A 22,820-nucleotide genomic window follows, 5' to 3' on the forward strand; every position below is an offset into this window, starting at 1 on the left:
TTACCTCCCACACTATTATTGTACTTGAAATGATTTAACGTCTGCTGAGGGAGTTAACAACATGTAACAGCAGATGTGAGATTTTTTTTTTTTTTTTTTTTTTTTTTACCTTTCCTCACTGTACCCCGACTTCATGCTATTAGCATTAACTTCAAGTTAAACCTGATTCCTATACAGGACTCCTTAAGAATGTTATAGAAGCACTCACATTTATTTTGCACAAGAAACGATCACAATTTAGGAAAACAAGGCTTTTTATCATTATAAAGTCTTTCATTTATAAAAACCAACAGATCCTGTGTTTTACTAAGATTTCAACATCCTCTGATCCAGTTAAACTTCAGAGTTCATGCCTCCTGAAATTTGAAAATTATTGAAATGACCATTAAAATAAAATGCACTTTATTGGGGCGCCTGGGTGGCGCAGTCGGTTAAGCGTCCGACTTCAGCCAGGTCACGATCTCGCGGTCCGTGAGTTCGAGCCCCGCGTCAGGCTCTGGGCTGATGGCTCGGAGCCTGGAGCCTGTTTCCGATTCTGTGTCTCCCTCTCTCTCTGCCCCTCCCCCGTTCATGCTCTGTGTCTCTCTGTCCCAAAAATAAATAAAAAACGTTGAAAAAAAAAAAATTTAAAAAAAAAAAAAAAAAAAAAAAAAAAAAAAAATAAAATGCACTTTATTGCTTTAAAATCTCTTTTTCTAACTCTCTAATTTAACTCTAAATTAAACCTTCATTTATTTTTTTAGACCGGCAAAAATTAAGCTTTTTATTCCTTTAGAGAATTAAAATCTCCACGTGAATATGCCTAATTTCATTAAACAGTAAATGGTGAGACTCTGTATCTGGAGAGCTTATTTTTTTCTTTCATAAAAGTACTTGCTAGACTCAAAACAACCAAAAAGAAATGCTTGTATCTTCTTTTAAATAATATGGGATTCATTCACGAAACATCATTGAGAGCTAGGCACTGGGAATACTACAAAAAATTGTATGAACACTGGCCTGCACCTTCCAGAGCCTTACAAACTTTGGCAGATGAGCTACCTCGTGTACATACATCCAAGTAATATAAGGTAACACATACTAACCACCAAATAAAACACTAAGACAATATGTTTTTCAAGAGACAAGAAAGTTACAGAAGGCTTCAGGAAGGAAGAAAGTCGCATCTAGGGATCACCAACCTACCAGGAGACCAGGTTTTCTCCCCTGTAAAATGTCTCCTTTGGAACAAGAGACCCTGGCCCTTGATTTTTCTTGGGCTACTAACCTCTACCTGAAATGTCTCTGAATTTTACCAGCTGCCACATCCAGTTAAAGGATGGTAGTGCACAGTAAACTTGTCCACGGACACACCCGAAGGGGAGAGGACAGTGGCCATAAATCAAGGTATTAGAGAACCTTGGGGGAGCCACCTAAAGCAACAGGCTATAAGAAACTTACTTTTAGAATTCACTCATATTCTGCATTCTATCCTATAATATACTGCACCTGTATTGTTTTAACAGGAAAAAGTTTTACCTTTGAATACACCACTAAAACAGATAGTCCAGGAATACATGCCATGCTTACTTTGTGGCTTCCAATATTCCCTGGCACATACTGGAATTCTCATAAACCCAGTTTGGACAGCAAGGCCTAGTGGAGAAACAGACTCTGCTATAAGAAATGTCTGATTTTGTGAAGATAAAATGGCATTTTATCAATGGGCCACTCAAGGAAGGGCTGAATTTTGCTCAATAGAGGTTTCCTATGACAAGTATGAAGAACAACTGTAGGGGCACCTGGCTGGCTCAGTCAGAAGAACATGCAGCTCTTAATCTCAGTGGGGGCACCTGGGTGGCTCAGTTGGTTAGGCGTCAGACTTCACCTCAGGTCATGGTTTCGTGGTTCATGAGTTTGAGCCCTGCGTCCGGCTCTGTGCTGACAGCTCGGAGCCTGGAGTCTGCTTGAGATTCCGTGTCTCCTGTCTACGGTCATACCACCCTAAACGCGCCCAATCGCATCTCATCCCAGAAGCTAAACAGGGTCGGGCCTGGTTAGTACTTGGATGGGAGATTCTGTGTCTCCCTCTCTCTCTGCCTCTCCCTCACTCACGCTCTATCTCTTCCTCTCTCAAAAATAAACATTAAAAAAAAAAAAAAAAAAAGGAATCTCAGGTTTATATGTTCAAGCCTCAAAGAGATTACTTAAAAATGAGACCTTAAAAAAAAGAACTGTAATTATTAATAACACCAAACTATATATAAAGTTGCAAGCACAAGTTAGACTAAAATCCAGGTTTTTATGCAGCCATTATAAAACAATCAGTATTTTTGAAGTGTTTTGAAATAATGTTTAATAGCTAGCAATAGATGTGAAACTTCAGAAAATCTAACCACCCCACCACCCCCAAAACTCCAAACATGCCAACAGCCAGAAATGGCTGTTACAATAAATCTGCCAGTTTGGTGCAATGCAGCCCTAAATTATTTTTCCGTTGGGGGTTGTCTCTCTGACATAACTAGATTTGATTGACACTTGTGGCAATAAACAAATAATTTCAGATTTTACTTTAATATTTCAGGTAAAAGTGTTTATAGTTTTACCTAGAGTGAAGAAATGAATAATGCCAGAGAAACAAGACTGCTTCCCAGTGTGAAATTTCTGAAATATGTCAGTATAGGAGCTGAAACCATAAATAGCACTCAACTGCCCACCAAATACTCATTCACTGATTACATTCATCTGACAGATATCTATAAAGCACTTACTATGTGCCAGGCACCAGAGATATAATGCTAAGAAAAAGATTTGGCCCCTGCCTTCCAAGAAGCTGAAAGTGTGCATGGTAGTCAGAATTCAAAGATGACTCCAGAAATTCTTGTCTCTTGATATCCATGCAATTGTGTCACGCCCACTCCTGGAGTGTGGATAAAACCTAACCAACAGAGTATAGCAAAAGTGTTGGGGCTGGTGTGGCGGCAGGGGCCGGGGGGGTGTGGAGGGTAAGTTACACCCTGATTACTGTTATATGAGACTCCATCGTAGGCAACTGAAGAGACGTATCTTCCTGCTGACCTCAAAGAAGCAAACAGCCAAGTTATGGAACAACACATGGCAAGGATCTGAGAATAACCTGCAGGCACTGAGAGTGGCCCAGCCAACGGGTAGCAAGAAATGAGGACTTTAGTCATACAGCCACAAGGAAATGAATTCTACCTGAAAGAGCCTGGAAAGCAATCTTTCCCTCATCAAACCTCCAGATGTCATCCCTTTGAGACCCTCAGCAGAAAACCCAAATGAAGCTGTAACTCCTGACCCGTTGAGAGACAATAAATGTGTATTGTTTTAAGCCACTAAGTTTGTGTTAATTTGTTAAGCAACAACAGAAATGAAAATAGTGCAGGAAAACAGCCTAGACACCTCTGCCTTGATATACAACCCAGTTTTACTCACCTGCCCCTTCTCCCCAGCAGACAACACCCAGAACTTTCTGAACATGGTTCAGCCTTTGGTAATGATAATCCCCTTGAGATGTGCCCCTCTCCACTACAAACCTTATTCTTCAAAGTGGAACTCAAGAATCCCATCCTGTGAACTCCTCTCCAATTTGCAGGGTCCAAAATGTTTTAAAAGCACTTTATGTCTACCTTCAATATAGTCAATTATATGAATATCATGTATAAGGAACTGATTTTAAACTTTTTGATCCAATTCTAGAATCTGAAATGTGGTTACTGTATAGAGGTATAAATCTCTCCCCCTGCCCAATCATTTGTAAAGTTGCTAAAGGTAGGAATACCTAGACCCCAACAGTAATGCAGTGGTTCTAATGTGATGGTTCTCCGTTGGAAGGTGATTTTGTTCCCCAGGGGACATTTGGCAATGTCTGGAGACATTTCTGGTTGTCACACTAGGGGTGGGTGCTGTTGGCATGTAGTGGATAAATGCCACAGATGCTGCTAAACATCCTGCAATGCACAGACAGTACCCACAACAAGGAATTATACCTCCCCAAAAGGTCAGTGTCAATGATGCCAAGGTTGAGAAACTCTGCTGTGATATGCTGTGTGAAGCCACTAAATCTGTGGTAATTTCCAACCCCCTTGGAACAGTTTCATTTATACTGAGACTAAACTATACAACTTTCCCGCTAAAATCTCTGCTCAAATCTTCGAAGGTACTAAACGAGCTCAACGCCCAGCATCTGTTTACTGAAATTTTAACATGCCCTAAGGAAAATCAAAGCCTAAATTACTACAGTAAAGACAAGTTGCATTCCATCATCAAACTTGATCTGAAGCTTATCCACCCTTCTTCATCTGGCTACCTCCTACTAATTCCTCAAAATCCAGGTCAATGGTCAATTCTTCCAGGAAACCTCCCCAGTGAATCCCACACAGCAGGTTAGCTGCTCCCTTCTGTGTGGCCCCACTGCGCTGCACTTTGTCACTAGTTCCACCAAATAATTTACCCAGCACGGTGCCTGCTAGTAGTAAGTACTATGCGTTTGTTGAATTTATTCATACAACAAATACTTATGGAAGCCTACTACGTGCCAGGCACTATTCTAGAATGCAAAGAGTACAGCAGAAAACAAAGCAGAAAGTCCCACCCTCACTGAGTACACATTCTAGTGGGGGAGACAAGCAAAACAAAAGAGTAAATTATATGCTAAATTAGAAGAGCTATGGTAGGGACACCTGGGTGGCTCAGTCGGTTGAGTGTCCGACTTCGGCTCAGGTCATGATCTCACGGTTTGTGAGTTCGAGCCCCAGGTCGGGCTCTGTGCCGACAGCTCGGAGCCTGGAGCCTGCTTCGGATTCTGTGTCTCCTCTCTCTCTCTGCCCCTCCCCCACTTACACTCTGTCTCTGTCTCAAAAATAAACATTAAAAGGAGAAAAAAAAAAAAAAGAAGTGCTATGGTAGGACAGCACAGGCAAGAGAGAAGGGCATGCCAGGTGGTGGAGCCACAGCTGCAATTATAAATGGTCAAGGAACGCCTCACTGACAATCTGACATTTGAGTTAATATTTGAAGGAGGTGAGAGAACAAGCCAGGTAAACATCTGAAGGGAAGTTTAGGGGAGCGTGCCTCGCACCGTTCAAGAAGTAGCAAGGAGTCCAGCAGGGAAGCAAGTAGTAGAGGACGAGGTCTGGAAGAGAGGAGCAAACATGTAGAGTGCAGGCCATTCTAAAGATTCTTCCTTTACACCAAGTAAAGTAGAAAATCACAAGGGGATTGCGAGCAGAGCAGTTGATATAATCTAACTCACATTTTAAAAGGATCTCCCTGGGGGCACCTGGGTGGCTCGGTCGGTTAAACGTCCAACTCTCAGTTTCTTCTGCTCAGGTCATGGTCTTGCAGTTTGTGAGTTCGAGTCCCACATCGGGCTGTGTGCTGACAATGCGGAGCCTGCTTGGGATTCTCTCTGCCCCTCCCTCTCCCTCTCTCAAAATAAATAGACAAACTTAAAAAAAAAAAAAAGGATCTCTCTCTGGACATAGGACATAGCAGCCAGAGAGAGCCTTAAAAAAAAAAAAAAAAAAAAAAGACTGAATGAATGTCTAATCACACGATTTTTTTAAATATATAATTATCTATTTATATGTTGGTTTTCTCTTCTAAACTCTCAGCTCCTTAAGGACACTGTCTTATTCATCACTGTGCTGCCAGATTCTAGTAGAATGTGGCTGGCATCCAGTAAGAGCTCCACGCAGAATGAATAGATGAACAAACCCATCTTTCTTGTTCCCAAAGGGGTGCACCATGATTTTTCCCAAAAAAAGACCCCTTATCCATGGTGCTGGTTCAAGTAGATAAGTTTCCCACTACAGTCTAAGATTTATTTTCCTTTCATTGTCTCCTTGATGTCTGAAGTTTGCTTAAACAAATACAAGAATTCAAGAGAGTTATGCTTCCACTTGCCTGGCCCCCTGGTTAACCACATCATCATTTAAGGGAAGCAACACAGTTTACTGCCAGCACCACTCAGGAAACCTGAATTCCAATTCCCTAATAACCAGGGACCTAATTACATGGCTTCGGACAAGTCACTTCTTTAAGCCTCTTTAAAACTGTTTTACATTATCAGTCCATTGTTACATCTGTTATGTGGGGAGTTTGCACTATGAAAAGGGCCTTTCAGCTCTCAAATTCTATTCCTGTCACGTCTGAGGAGGAGAAGGATATGGCTGGAGTTTACCCCAGAGTCCAACTAAAAAGTTTTGTGTTTTTGCTTCAGAGGAAAAAAGAATTCTATTGCAATTTTCACTTATAACATTGTGCCATGGTTCAGACTCTAGGAAAAGTACAAGGAATTCCTTTTTTGACAAAGATTTTAATAGTATCAACATTTTGGCAGCAAACCCACTACAAAGGTAAACCATGTTGACTGAGTTGAATGGGCATTATCACCACCTGTTTTTTTAATGCTATTATGTATAGAATCCAGTTCCTAGAACGCTAAGTGTTACAGTAAACACATCTAGAATTCCAGGTCATTGTCTGTAGCCTGCCTAGGGAATAACAATGGGATGACTTCAAGTGAGTAAGGTATCTCTGACTCTGTTCCGTGAACAGTTAACTATCCATAATGTATGTCCTATCCACTTCATAGGGATACTTACAAAAAAGAATACTTAAAAAAGAAGTAAATCCAAGATGCAATATGATTGACTTTTCCTGTTCTAGTCGCATCACACTGGAAGTAAAGTTAGCTCTCAACTATCAAATTCATTCAACTCCTAATGAATGAAGGACAGCAATGAGATAATCTAAACTAGCAGATAATCCCCAAACTATTTTTATGTGACTTTGAAAGGTGCTTTGTACTTTCATTTGAATGGAGCTTTCATAACCTCAGTACGTGATAACTGCTATTATTGTTACTAATAAAACTGCACTGCCAGCTATTTTTCCAACCTTCTAGTCTGCCTTTTTTTTTTCTTTTTAAACCATCACTGCATGGATCAAAATGAGGATAGGGCATCAGGATTGGCTTCATTCTGCCTATAATGTTTTAGATAGATTAAAAGTGTTTCACAAAATACAACTTAAGTAGAATAATCATTCTCTGGGTTCCAGAAGGTTTATTTATTTATTTAGCAAGTATTCACATCACTTACTAAACTGTGAGGTGGATTACGTTATTATTTATATTTTACACACCGGTAAACTAAGGCACAGACTTGCCCAAGGTCACAAAACTAGTAAAAGGGGGAGCCAGGATAAATTACGCAACCTGGCTCCAGAATTCCTGCTCCAAACAATCATTACATGCTGCCTTGAATTCCCAATGTAAGTCCATTTCATCACACTCTTCTTAACCCTCTTCTCTCACTAATCGAGATATGGTACAAGCAGACTTACCTGTTCATTCAACAAGCATGAATACTTAGCACATGCTGGCAGTTAGGAGTGTAGAGTAGTTAAGTCTTACTGCCCATCCCCAAGAGGTAAGCAAGAGAGTCAAGCAAAGGAGATAAGTACATAAATGGTCACAATAAAGAGTGAGAGCAGTGCCAAGGGATTCTATAACAAAGTATTATGGAAACACAAAAGAAAAATAAATGAAACTAGATATTCAGACAAGGCTTCACAGAGATGACTAAGATCAAGATAATGGAAGTAATCATCTCCAACTTAGTCACCTTAAGAATAGTGGAGGGGGAAAAAAGCTGGTAATTAAAATAACCTATAATGCTGCCTCCTTAATCAAAACTGTTTAAAATCAAATTTGCTCCAGACCTGTCCTATGGACTACAGATTAACATCAGGCCATGCACGGGTTATTACAGAAGCAGGAAAAGGATAACTAACTTTTGAGGTGGAAGAAGTGGAGGGAATCAGGTAGGTTGACAAAGGGTGGGTAGGAGAGACCAAGAGCAAGCAATCAAGCATCATACTGCCTGGGTTCAAATCTGAACTCGGCCACTCACTCACTGGGGGACGTAGGGAAAGTAACAAGTTCAGTGCCTGTTTCTGCATCTGTAAACAGGAATATTTTGGTGCCTATCTCAGGACTGTTGTGAGGATTTAATGAATTCATATATGTTATGTGCATATAACAGGGTCTGGCCCACAGTACGCATTATACAAACATCTACTATTATTGTTACTGCAATTATTCCCTGTTCTAAGATGAATCTTCAAAGATGAGAAGTTGGATGGTTGGAAGAAGACAAACTCATCTCTTCCAAGTAGGAGAGACAGCATGAGAAAAGGCACGAAAACAAGAAACAGCAGAACATGTATTTAGTAATTAACACTACATGGAATTCAAAGTTGCTGAGTTTCAGAGAGTTTGTTCTGGCATAGAAGATTAATCTGACCAACAAGACACAAGATTAATTATGAAGCTGTGTCTATGGCTCAGGGAGAGACGATGAAATCTGAAGTAAGGCAGTGAAAGGTCTAAACATTTTTTAACTAGATAAAAAAATATTTAGAAGATGAAATTGGTAGAACTTGGTGACTGAACGAATGTGGAGGGTTAAGGAGAAGGGGAAACTCTATGGCCTGCATACAGTGCCAACAAAATGAAACCGTAAACTCAAAAGGAGGAACAGCTTAACAGGTAGGGGGGAAGTAAAGAATTATGTTTCAAACACAATGAACTTGAGAGGTCTATGGATTACCCAAATAGATATTCATCATGATGTAAACCTGACAGCCCAAATGAGGTCTGAGTGAATTTGGGAGACTACAACATGTAAGTGACAAAGAATATGCAAATGAAACCTAGGAGAAAGACCTGAGCAAATTCGGAAGACATCAACATATAAATGACAGATGGAGCCACGGATGTGAATGAGCTTACTCAAGGAAAATATGTAAGGAAAGAAGAGCAATAACTTAGGAATAAAGTCCAAGGAATAGCTCTAGCTGTAGTTAAAGGATGGGCCAAGAAAAAGAAACCCTAGACGCTGTGAAAACCAAGTCAATCTTTGCCTAGATTCTAAAGTTAGGATCCATGCTGTGGAAATTCACAAATTCCTAGGCAGTTACTTTTTTCACTGGCTTTTCCCTTTCTGCCCCCCATCCCCTAGTAACAAGTTCCAAACACTGGATTGGGAAGTCCTTGGGAGGAAAAGACTAAAAGCCTTATTTGGCTTCCTGTCACTAATACTCTATTATAAGGCCTGGGACACAGGTTCACCTATGAACCAGAATGAACATGAAAAATGGAAAATTTCCCATTTATCAAGACAAAGGGCTCATGGAACTCCTAAGCCTAGGGTTGCTTCCAGCCCAGACTTCAGCAACAAAGCATAAAGAGAGCAGAAACAAAAAGGGGGGCAGACCTTATAAACTGCTCGTGGGAATGTAAAATGGTACAGCTACTTTTGAAAATGGTTGGCAATTCTGCAAAATGTTACCTACCATATATTACCTACCATATGACCCAGCAATCCATTCCAAGGTATACACCCCAAAGAACAGAAAACATACGTTCACACAAAAACCTGCACAGCCATGTTCATAGCAGTATTATTCACAATAGCCAAAGAGTGGGGGAAAAAACACATCTCCATCAACTGATGAATTAATAAGCAAAATGTGGTATTTCCATAGAATGGAATATTATTCAGCAATAAAAAGGAATGAAGTACTGATACATGCAACAACACAGACGAACCTTGAAAACATTATGCTAGTAAAAGAACCGAACACAAAAGGCCACATACTGCATGACTCCATTTCTATGAAAGGTTCATTGAAAGTAGATTAATGGTTGCCAGAGGCTGTGGGAGGGAGGAATGAGGAGTGACTACCTGTGGTCACTTGTGGAAACTTGGGGTTTCCTTCTGGGTGATAAAAACGTTCCGGAATTTTATAGCGATGATGGTTATACAACTCTGTGCATATGCTAGAAACTATTAAATTGTACACTTTAAAGGGGTGGATTTTATGGCATAAGAATTATATCCCAGTTTCAAAAATGGGGGTGGGGGTTGAAACACAGAATAGAATCCATGCTGCTGTTTCCTAGATTTCTTCTATTTCAAGTGATTCCAACACAATGATGCCAACAAACCACTTAACTGAACAGCAGTGGCCACTATAACCATGAAATTTTTAAAAACAATTTGCATTACAAGTTGATTACATCAAAAGATACTAAATTCCTCATGCAAAAATGGGAGTTTCCCAATCTTTTCCCCAGAAAAAGGAGAACTTTCATATATGCTAGTGAACTCGTGTGGAGGTGGCTACTCTGTATTTCTAGCTGAGGGGGATTAAATCCTGGTGCCAGAAATGCCAACAGAATCTTGGACTTTGCTGAAACAAATACTCGGGCACTGGAGAGGCTTCTCCTACCAAAGCACCAGACACTAATCCACACTAGAGCTGGGTGGAAGAAGCCACAGAGTTAACACAATGCCTCGGTCAGCAACCCACTGAGCTACTGGTCTGTGGGGAGTACTTCTCCTCACTTTGAAAAAAACAAAAAGGAGATAAAACAAGAAAGGCAACGTGGCATAGCAGAGAACACAAAGGCTTTGGAGAGCTCAGGTGTGCTCCAATTCCACCACCCAGTAACCCAGTAACAGAAAACTGGGAAAAATCGCAGTGTCTCTGGACCTTATTAAGACATTATCGCATACCCCACAAAGCTGTTGTCACAGTGCAGGAACCAAAAGTGACACTCAAATATGAGTGTTCTTCCCAATTCGCCTGAAAGAAAACTAGCTGGTAGTACTGTACATGTTTTGGTCAATCGGAAAAGAAATCTCATGACCTCTTCCCTTTGATATACTAAAACTCATTCTCACACTTAAAATTATAAAACAAATCCAATGTCCAAATTAGAATCCTTGACTCTTTGGGGCACCTGAGGGGCTCAGTCGGTTAAGCTTCCGACTTCGGCTCAGGTCATGATCTTGCAGTTCGTGAGTTCGAGCCCTGTACCAGGCTCTGTGCTGACAGCTCAGAGCCTGGAGCCTGCTTCGGACTCTGTGTCTCCATCTCTCTCTGCCCCTGCCCCTGCCCCACTCACTCTCACTCTCTCTTCTCTCTCAAAAATAAGTATTTAAAAAAATTTTAAAAACTAATAAAAACTAAAAACCAAAATTCTTGACTCCTTTCTGAGAAACCTACAGCCATTTATTTTTTTTTTTTTTTTTTTTTTTTTTAACGTTTATTTATTTTTGAGACAGAGAGAGACAGAGCATGAACAGGAGAGGAGCAGAGAGAGAGGGAGACACAGAATCTGAAACAGGCTCCAGGCTCTGAGCTGTCAGCACAGAGCCTGATGCGGGGCTCAAACTCACGGACCGTGAGATCATGACCTGAGCCGAAGTCGGACGCTTAACCGACGAGCCACCCAGGTGCCCCGAAACCTACAGCCATTTAATTAACCCTCTGCATCCTCTTCTCTTTAGATTTCATTCACTTGTATCTTTATAGCCTATCCAAGCCACCATCTCTCACCTAACTTGTTGCCTAACTTGTCTTAAAGTTCTTCAGTGACTTCCCAACCTCTTTAGTAAACTGAACCTTGCCCACATCTGCAGTTCCATCTTCTACTTCTGCTTTTAGTCTTTTTTATTCTAGCCATACTCAACCTTCAGGTTCTTTCAAGCTTTTGAACATATACTCCTTGTGTCTAGAACGGTTTTCTCTGTCCTTCCACCTCGCTCAGACACCCCGGGCTCCTTCATCCTTCAGATCGCAATTCAGACTTCACCCGCCCCAGGAAGGTTTGACCTTATCAAGTCCCGGGTAGGTACTCCTCCATATTCACCTTCACCCTCATTACTAAACACTTCTCCAAGTAGCCTGTGCTAGACTGTAAGTCCCACGAGAGCAGAGTCAGTGTCTGCAGTTTGCATCGCTCAATTCCCAGACATATGCCTGGTGCCTCCTACGTATTCAGCAAAGAGACTGAATACATGAATGATTACAATTAAGCAAAAACTTAACTTGATAGGATATTTTTTTCATACACAAATATTTTAAGATATTTTTATAATTTTAAAGAACATTACAGATCAAACGAAGGCAATTCTTCATAACAACTGTGTGGGAAAAGGACTTAAGGGCACATACACTTTCTACAACTCCAACAGCTATCATCCTGATTACATCAAAAGAAGCTAAAGGGGTGCCTGGATGGCTCAGTTGGTTAAGCATCTGACTTCAGCTCAGGTCATGATCTCACGGTTCGAGAGAGCCCCATGTTGGGCTCTGTGTTGACAACTAAGAATCTGGAGCCTGCTTCAGATTCTCTCTCTCTCTCTCTCTCTCTCTCTCTCTCTGCTCTTACCCTGCTCGCGCTGTCTCTCTCTCTCTCTCTCAAAAACAAATAAACATTAAAAAAAAAAAAGAAGCTAAACTACTACCACAGTGGCTAACACCGTGCTCCTTAACTGGAAAGAGCAGAAAAAGTACATATAATGCAAATTACAAACATTATAGTCAAGTCATGCACTGGAGTTAAAAGAAGAAAATCATTTTTTTGCGGATCCCTACCCCACTCCCCCAAAAAAGGTTAGACACACTTGATAGAAATGCCACTTACTCCAAATAGTTCACCAAGTGAAGGGTGCTATGAAATACTTCAAATTCCATAAGCACTCAGGACTGCAAAGGCCGTGAGAAGAGAATGTTCCAAGCACAGACTAATGGACAGAAGGTACAAATGAAATAAACCCTGATGCATGATGACTATCTAAAGAAGTCTAAACTGAAGACTGAATGTATTTGTTCCAAAGTTATTTACCAAGCTTCAGTTTCTGAAACATGTTCAAAATACTTAACATATTTTATAAGTCTCCAGTGTAAATGACAGACATTTGTTATTCAAGATAACTAAATAATTTCCTTCACCTAGTTTAGGATATATTAAATATCTATCACATTTCAGACTTAGTTTTTGTATTTCGGATTTTTTTTTCATACTAACAGTTTTATATCTTATCATGTATTTGTTGCCTATGCTAATGAGAATACAGGTTCTACCAACTCAGAATATTTATTATCATTTTGGGGATGTAACCATCCTTTTAATTTGGTTCACATTTTAACTCAGCAACTTTAATCCAGTGATCATAGCTTCATTAGCTTATAAACAAACTGTTTCTCAGGTAAACCGAATTGCCCCACATCAGGAACTTAAGCAAATAAATAAGTACAAAAACGGCAGAGATTATAAATTAGGGCAGACAAATCTGTATCTAGCCCCACGCCGGTAAAGAGCATTCTATCAATATAGTGAAATGCTAATCTCCTAATTAACAACCTAATTAGGTAATTATGGCTTTGCAGAGGGATGCCGAAATGAAATATGACAACATGGTCACCTCTTTATATGGCACCTGTGGGCCTTTTCAGCTGTCATTGCATAGAGTGCAATATCAATTTGAACAGATGACAAAGTGCTGTCATTTTTCATTCTGATAATATACAGAATGCTTTGGACAGAAGCAGTTTACAAAAAGAAACATCTTGCCTGGTATTTTCCTAATTTAAATATGCTCAAATACATCGTTAAATTTTCTGCATGTTTTTTATATTGTATATAGGAGAATTACATGTACAACAGCAATGACAACAAAAACCCTAACTGGCCATTTGCTGATCTGTACATGCAGAAACTATTGCTATTTCTATTATGGAATATATGGCAATCAGAAAAGCACCAATTCGTCACGACATTCTAATATTCATACTTTTTTAATACTGTTATCAGGAGAATTAAAACCCAAACTTTGACCTTTAATTTTTTCTCAAAAAAAGTGAGAAAGTCACACATACAATTTCCCATACCAATAAAGCACTTCCCAGTACAGAAGCATTTAGTTCACATAAAAGCTCTACATACCAATGTCCAGCCTCCCAGATATAGGAGTGTTCTTTCTCTGAAAGACAGCTGTCACAGGGCTACCATTGTCCCACTGGTCACTGAAGAGGTGATAGTAGCACTAGGACACTGGTACCACCAACACAAATGCAACTCTTCTTCCATGATAATGATGTCTTACGCAGGATTTGCGGGGAGGAGAGAAAGGCTAGCCTGGGAATCTCCACATCATTTATGTCAAGATACGTGAAACCATATTCTAAACATAAAACAACTGAGGTCAAAACTTGAAAATACAATGCATTTAGAACTTCAGATCACCTGCATTAGTGGAAATTTTTGATGGAATGATTTTCCCTGGTTCTACTCAAATTTCTTAGTATCAGGCTGAAACTAAAATGATTTTTCTATTAAAAAAATCAGAATACTTGGGAAAACAGAAAAAAGCATAAAGACCTATAATCTGACCACCTATTTCTTCTTTTCCCTCGCATATATGTTTGACATAATTGAGATCATAATTTGTATAATTTGGGGGCACCTGGGTGGCTCAGTCGGTTGAGCGTCCGACTTCAGCTCAGGTCATGATCTCGCAGTTGACGAGTTCAAGCCCAGCGCTGGGCTCTGAACTGACAGCTCAGAGCCTGGAGCCTGCTTCCGATTCTGTGTCTCCCTCTCTCTCTGCCTCTCCCCTGCTCATGCTCTGTCTCTATCTCAAAAATAAAGATAAACATTTAAAAAATAAATAAATAATTTGTATAATTTTATAGCCTTTTCCCACCATATGTTACATGATGAGCATATTACTATGTCACTAAAATTCTTCTAAAACATCTAAGATGATTGCACAATATTTCCACTGATTGGCTTTTCCATAATTTCTCTTTGTTGGCTACTAAAGTGGTTTCTAATTTTTGCTATTTTAAGTACTGCTACAGTGAACATCTTTCAACATAAATATTTTTCTACATTTCTGATTATTTCTTTAATAAAATTTCTAAAAACGGAATTACAAGTTCAAAAGGCTTGCGTGACTTATTTTTTTAAACTTGGATAAATAACGCCAAAGTTCTCTCCAGAAAATTTTCACCAATTTATATTCCCACTAGCAACATATGAGTAACCAATCACCACCAATCTCTGCTTTCAATAAGTATTACTATTAGAGGTGTTTTGTTTTTTTTTTAAGTTTATTTATTTTGAGAGAGAGAGAGCGAGCTGAGTGGGGAGAGGCAGAGACAGGGAAAGAGAGAATCCCAAGCTGGCTCCATGCTGCCAGTATGGAGCCCGATACAGGCCTGGAAGTCAAGGACAGTGAGATCATGATCTGAGCCAAAATCAAGAGTCAGACGCTCAAGCGATTGTGCCACCAGGATGCCCCAATTATTATTAGAGTTTTATTAAACCTTTAAACTTCATGTTATAAGATTATACCTGTAACCAAATACTTTCACTGTATGAGTAATAACTTTCTGTAAGCATTAAGTTACAATAAGTAAGAAGGGCTGTGTTGATGACCATCCCAAAACAAGGGCCAGTTCCAACATCCAAATCCAGAATAGCATGTAATAGTGACAAAAGCATTGTATTTAGAGTGAAAAAACCAAAGGTTTGCACCCTAGCTTTGTCATTATCAGATCTCGGCCTTCAATCGCTTTACTTCCAAAGCTTCAGTTTCAGCACTAGTAGGACAGAGACAAGGAGAACATGATATCCCTTGTTTTAACAACTTCAGTGGGTAGTCATGGGCACACACACATAAAGGTAATATAAGCAATGGAAATGCTTATCGTTATTCAACAGATCAATTCATTTAATCTAAATAGATCATTTAACCTTACACCTGGAAACAGCATACTGAAACCCTTCCCCAACAGTGCACGGTTAGTAGGTGCATTACTTCACAAAGCACAGGTAGAAATGAACAAGATTAATCTCACGATCCAGACACGAAAACGAGTCTCATTTCTTCACAACCACTCCAGAGTCATTTCTTGTTACACTATACTAACACTGGAATGTGTTATACCCCTGAATGTACCCATACCTCTCCAGAAGCACCAGAGAACCAGGTACTTGCTTACGTTGTTTCAGTTAACCATCACCACTACCATATGTTGAGACCAGCACTATTATCCTCATTTTGCAGAATGTCCAGGTCACACAGGGAATACCTGGCAGAGCCAGCATTCAAATACAGGGGGGTGGGACTCTAAAGCCCCACCTCACATTGATTCAAGCCTGCACCTCAGTTCTTTGTTAGTCTCCTTTATGCCAGCAAGTGAAGTTCAGATTTAAAATTTAACCATTTTTAAGGGCACCTGGGTACATCAGTTGGTTAAACGTCTGACTTCAGCTCAGGTCACAATCTCAGTTTGTGGGTTCAAGCCCCGCGTGGAGCTCTGTGCTAAAAGCTCAGAGCCTGAAGCCTGCTTCGGGATATGTGTGTTCCTCTATCTCGGCCCCTCCTGTGCTCATGCTCTGTCTCTCAAAAACAAATAAATGTTAAAAAAAATTTTTTTTTAATTTACTGTTTTAAAAAGAAAACCATTCCTTTGAACAATTTTCTACCAATTTCTGTGCTGAAAGAGTACTTGTTTATAATATAGTATCTTAAAATGTGTCCATAGGGAAATTAAAAAATGTTATTTTTTTGAAGTTTTACACATTCAGTCCATTTTGTCTGCATCAGTAATAAAAGCATAGGATAGGACACAAATCTAACACTGCATATATTTGGGGTAAATGTGATAGAATATGCAATTTATTTCACAAGCAATTACTATAATCTAATTCCAGTAGTTATTCTAGTACCTCCTTGGCTGTTTCCAGAATTTAAGTTTTGTTGTTTAAGTGGTTTCTCCCATTTTTCTCAATTTCAATTACTTAAAACTGTTCTCTTCTTTGGGTCCAAATTTTGTGTTTCCTATATTAAATCTGTTTCCTCTATATATCTACACCACTGCCAACTAGAGATAATAAATTTTGAGTGACTGGTCAGGATTTATTTTCACTTTTATATTCTATGTTATTTCCTTATACAATAGAGTATGAATGAAAACAGTATCTAGAAGACCAATCTTTCTTCTATTTTCACCTTGTAGAAGCTGGGTATTAAAACAAAAATAAATTAAACTCTTGGGCTAGGAACTCCCTGGCCATATTTCTCTCACTATGCTGGGTGTCCCTATGCCCCCTCTTTCAATCTTGTGTATACATAGTCAACAAAACACTGTATGCACTTGGGAAGCACCTGGCCTGTCAAGGTCCATTCCCAGAATTAGTGATGAACAAAGAACGGAGGGAAAAGCTGAGCAGTGGCTCCCTACCTACTGTTAAGGGAAGAGGAACCATATTTTTAGATTTGAACCATTGTCCATGGGGATCTGCCAGTAATCAGTTGTATGACTTTAAGAGTGTCAATTAGAATCAGGAAGCTTGGCATCCTGAAAAGACCTGAGCAAGACTTGAGTTGAGGTCCTCATTATCATCCAGATGGAAAAAAGATACAAGGATTTGTAAATGACTTGACAAAATCCAAAGGCTGTTAGTGGTATATTATATTCAGAGTTCAAGTCCCTCTCAATCTGGTGCACTTTCTACTAAACTGTAATTTAGTAGGCATCAGTTTCTTTATCTTAAGAGGTTATGATTACCCGCCTTGTTCACTTCCCATACTGTAGAAAAGACCAAAAGATACAAGAATCTGGTAGCATCTAACGTGCTAAGAGCACTGGGGTGCCTGGGTGGCTCAGTTGGTTAAGCATCCGACTCTTGATTTTGGCTCAGGTTCTATGAGATTAAGCTCCATGCTCTTAGCCCAGAGCCTACTTGGGATTTTCCTTCTCCCTCTCTCTGCCCCTCCCCAACTCGCTCACACTCGCACGCTCTCTCTCAAAATAAACAAACAAATAAACAAACTAATTTAAAATGCTAACAGCACAAATCAAAAGTATTACCAAGTCTTGTCCTCATCCAAACCCTATCACTCCTGAAAATTAGCCTGATTATATAATGAAAGCATTCAAACTGTCACTTCCCCAAAGATATCAGTATGAGTCAATTACAACACACTTTTAATCTGGCAATTTACCAGTAGACTTCTGATCAATAATCATTACATGTGTAGTACCTCCTACTTTGAACAGTGGGTACCAAAATGTCAGCCGTCAGGCAGATCAGAGTTTATAATCAGGCAATCTAGTACTTACTGTACATAGCCCACAAATGTGTTTTGGTATATACAATTAGTTTTTAAATAGCAAATTTTAGAACTAAATACATTAAAATCCAGATTTTCAGCATCTCCTGAATGCTCTGCAAGAATATTATCCCTCAAAAAAAAAAAAAAAACAAAAAAAAAAAACAAGAACATTATCCATTATCCCCCACTGGGATTAAAACAAAAACCTTTAAAAATTAAAAAAATAAATAAATAAAAATATTATCTCTCAGAAGATCCAAGGACACCAGATCCGCTTCCTCACATAGCAACAAGCAAGTGGAACTGAGCGGCGACTGCTTCAGACTGGTCACATGCAATTCACCAAGGTCTGTCCTACTCTTTATCGTGGGCACTTGAGCTGGAGATCCCGGAGGTATATGCTCAAAAGAGAACTAATATTTGTTTACTCTTTTTTGGCCAACATTTTTCTGGTGTTATCATTCACTAGCTATGTGATTGGGGCAATATATTTAACCACTAAGCCTCAGGTTGCTCATGTGTTCAGTGGGGGTAACACCACTTATGTCACAGAACCACAAAGATTGAAGGAAATATGGGATACAAAAACATTTAACGAGCGGCCCCTGGGTGGCTCTGTCAGTTGAGCATTAGACTCTTGATTTCAGCTTAGGTCATGAGCTTGAGCCCTGCATCAGGCTCTGCGCTGACAGCACAGGGCCTCCTTGAAATTCTCTCTCTTTCCCTCTGCCCCTCCTCCGCTCACACATGCACACTCTCTCTCTTTCTCAAAATAAATGAAACATTAAAAAAAAATTAATGATGACTAAAATGTAAGTGTTCAATTATTAAGTTTAGCACAAACTGAAATATGCTAACTTTTGAGTCAAAACTTCTAAAAAAACCTCAAATTCACAGAAAACACAAGGTCAGAGCCCCTCCCATGGGGGAAAAATGCAACGTGACAGAATTCCTAGTGATAAAATAATTTGGTATCTATGGCTATGTCCTTAAAAATAAGGCCTATACTGGGGCGCCTGGGTGGCGCAGTCGGTTAAGCGTCCGACTTCAGCCAGGTCACGATCTCGCGGTCCGCGAGTTCGAGCCCCGCGTCAGGCTCTGGGCTGATGGCTCGGAGCCTGGAGCCTGTTTCCGATTCTGTGTCTCCCTCTCTCTCTGCCCCTCCCCCGTTCATGTTCTGTCTCTCTCTGTCCCAAAAATAAAAATAAAAAACGTTGAAAAAAAAATTAAAAAAAAAAAAATAAGGCCTATACATACAAATAACAGATTTCCAACAAATTCTCTTACCCTGATATAAATATATATATATATTATAAATATATATATTATATATATAATAAATAATATATATCAATATATATAAATCCACTGAACTGCAAGTTTCTTAAGTCTTTAGTCATGAGTCAACAAACAAAACAAGCCCCCCCCACACACACACACACAAAGAAATATATTTAACGTGACGGATGAAACCATGAGCTTCAGCAGCAGCCCCATTCATTCTTCATTATCCCTGCTGCCTCACATAATGAAGGCACACTGAAGCTACGGATCAAGGGCTAGCATCTCTCTGAAGTCTCTTCAGAGGGTCCCCGTCCACATCACAAAGAAGAGCGAAGATGCCAAAGTCTAGCAGATAATCCCCTCTACTCACAGCTCCAACACATGCACAAACTCAAGGAATTTCTTTAACTTCTCTGCGCTCTAGTTTCCTCACCTGTAAGATCAGGATGCTAATGACACGCTTTTGTACAGGAAAGAGATAATGCACTTAGCACCATGCTGGCACAAAGTGCTCGTTAGCCACCATCATCAGTGTTCCCTCCTTTGTGCGTTACAGTACCCTGTGTGGCAGCTATCATAGGAGCTACAGTACTTTACTATAGTTCACTGGCACATACTTCCGTCTCCCCCACTGGAATGTCAACCATCTCAGACTGGGCACCTGGTTTTATTTCTCTTTGCCTCCGCAGGGTCTTACAATTTCCCTCTCACTGCTGAATGAATCATAACATTCTCAGAGCATTTAACTGCAAAACTTCTGAGCAGAAACTGGACATTAACTCTCTTAACTGACACTGAAGCCCTCACTAATTCTGACCCCCTCCTGACCCCCCAATTTACCTCCCCACTAAAAGAAGCAATGGCTTTCTTTATTTAGTCTGGTCTACTCACCACTCTAAAACCATCACATGCATTTCATCTTTGCATCGCACAGCTATCATTTCAGGGGCCCTCATATCAGGCAGACCCTTTATCCACATTAGCTCATTAAACATTCCCCCTATCCCAACCCATACTGGAGGAAAATAATGATTAGAATTAAGAAACTTGCCAAAGGTGAAGGAGTAAGAGGAGGGACCAGGAACTGAATCCAGAGTCCAGATTATTCTCTATAGAAGGTATTCCATGCTCATATTCAAAGTTGAACTGACCCACCTATCACCTTCTTGCCTTGGAAGATCAGTCTTCTCTACATTTAAAGGACTCGCTGTACCATTCATTTTGACATTCATATTTTTTTCTCTTGTACTTTTTTCAATATGTACTTGCATATAGTGTTACGTTATGCGAAAGAAGGCAAAACACATAATGAAAAAAAAAGCACAGATGTAGGACATCAGACAGACCTGGGTTTGAATCTTGTCTCTGTTTCGTACCAGATGTGTAATTTATCCTGAGTCTTCCTAATCTGTAAATTGAGGTTAAAATCATTAAATAAGAGAAACCGATATATAGTTTCAGTACACAGTAAATAAAACTTAGTTAACCCTACATTAGGAAGCACTACCTGACCACAGCACACTCCTCAAAAGCTAATGACCTACCCCCTTTCTGTGATATCACAGTATCACAGAATGAACCTTCACACAGTGCACTTATCACTCTATCTTGGAGTTATTTCCTTATCTCTCACACTAAATTGAGCTCCTTGCAGGCAAGGACTGAGTCTTATTTATCTATAAGCTGTCTAGCACAGTACCTGGCATACACACACACACACACACACACACACACACACACACACACACACACTCAGTATATGTTTGCTAAATGAAATTACTGCAGATATAATGAATGTTTATAGGATTCCAGAAAAACAAATCTTTTTCAACTGGGGTTGTCTCCACTTGGTTGAGGGAGACCAATTTCAGCTGGGCCCAGGGTAACATCTCAATAGGTGGGGACAGAAAAGGAGACACCTAGGCAGAAAGAATGTCCTACAAAAAACAAACAAACAAACAAACAAAAAACAATGGACACAGAGAAAAACAAAGGCGATTAGAGGTCGTGCTTATCTAAAGTAAAGGATCAAGGTAGGGAATTACGGAAGGAGGGAAGGAGACTTTTTCAAGCGTAGCTGGAGCCAGATCAAGAGGTATAGAGGAATGTGACTACACTAGGGCACAGACCGGAGCACAAAGCTAAACGACAATGGGGCCACCAGCATGCCTCACAGGCCCTAGCAAACCTGCAAGTGTGTAAACTGAAAAAGATGAACACAATTATCAATGCTTCATCGAGAACTCTTTCAGCATTTATTAAGCACCTTGTGTGGACTCAAAGGATGAGGAATAGAACATGGTGCCAACTCTTCCTGTTCCACTAAGTTTTTAAATTAGTAATCTACCCCTTTTGCTTGTGAAAAATAGAATGAGAATGATCACTTTGTTTTAACCGACGTGATTTGTAACATGATTCTTTGCACAGTGCTAAGTACTGTGTGACAGGCTTCAAAAATTATTTGCATTCATTAGGAATAAAATTTTAACCAATTTCTGAGTCAACGTTTGGGTCTCTGGTTAAAGTAATACTCTTGTTTAAACTACATTTTTTTTTCTTAGCCTTAACCAGATCTAGAAGACTCTGCCACTAAGTCCCAGCAGGATTCCAGCTAGAAAATAAAAGTTTTGTGGGCTGCTTACCCCTTTAGGAAACTGGGGAGAAGGGGCGCTAGGAATCAGGGACCACACAGACAATGCTTTAAAAAGTTAATTTTCGTGTTATGAAGATTAGGATGCCTAGATGTTGCCAAGTGGTGGGGCCAGAAACTGCCCGAGCCAACCCATCCCCCTCCCAACTCTAGCCAGTCCACAGGCTTCTCCTCCCCCAATCACACACCCAGCTGTCAGGCTCACAGCAGCCTCCAGTTATGGAAAGGACCAGGAAACGAATGCTGACTGTGGAAGACTGATCAAGGGCCAGGCGGACTACCCTTCGGGGCAGCACCCGGAGCCTAGGAGTGAGGAGGACCGCCAGGCTCCACGGGTGGGCTGACGGGAGAGTGAGCGACGGAGCTAGTGGCCTGGGGCAACCTTTACCTGAAGCAGCTGCCACTCTACGGGCCGGGTGGGCCCCGGGACACGGTCCTGAGGGAAGAGCCCGGCTTCCCCGCGCCTCCCGGCCCCTGCCCAGGGCTCCTCACTCTCGGACTCCTTCGGGACTGGCGCTCTTCCCGGCCGGCTCAATTGCCGCTTTTCCAGCTCGCCCTCATGCCCCCAGCGCTCGCCGCCGCCGCCGGCCGGCCGAGCAGCAGCCCTGTTGCCCCCGAGCCGCGCCACGACCCGGAACTGCACCCCGCGTACCGGAAGTCCCCGACCGTGGGTGGGGGGGGGGAAGCAGCTGGCTGGGGATGCAGTGCGCAAGCCCCAGAGCAAGGAGTTAAGCCCTCCCGGGGGGGCGGGGCCGAACGAAAGGACGTACGCATGCGCTGCACTTCTGCGGTCTGGCTAAGGCCTGAGTCAGAGATCAGCTGGGAATGTAGCGCAGGCACCCGTCTGTGGATTTTCGTCGGATAGAAATCAACATTAGCATTCTCTTTCAAAAGTC

The 22,820-nt window shown here is 40.7% G+C and overlaps 1 protein-coding gene across 9 annotated transcripts in view; it reads right to left on the reverse strand.

The window, feature by feature from the left end:
• The window catches only part of MAPKAP1 (MAPK associated protein 1), a 257,275-nt gene that overhangs the window by 221,567 nt on the left and 12,888 nt on the right, over positions 1 to 22,820 (reverse strand). For 2 of the 9 annotated variants that reach the window (XM_060608659.3, XM_060608652.3), the window contains exon 1: positions 22,313 to 22,578. The exons of 1 other annotated variant lie outside the window; for it this stretch is intronic. The gene's annotated coding sequence lies outside the window, so the exon portion shown is untranslated. Of the gene's footprint in view, positions 1 to 20,620; positions 20,683 to 22,312; positions 22,581 to 22,820 lie in introns of those variants that run through there. 6 more of the 9 variants (XM_060608656.3, XM_060608651.3, XM_060608658.3 and 3 more) reach the window with 6 other exon arrangements.

This window comes from Panthera onca, chromosome D4 (assembly GCF_046562875.1).
Source record: "Panthera onca isolate mPanOnc1 chromosome D4, mPanOnc1 haplotype 2, whole genome shotgun sequence".
Taxonomy (NCBI): Eukaryota; Metazoa; Chordata; class Mammalia; order Carnivora; family Felidae; genus Panthera; species Panthera onca.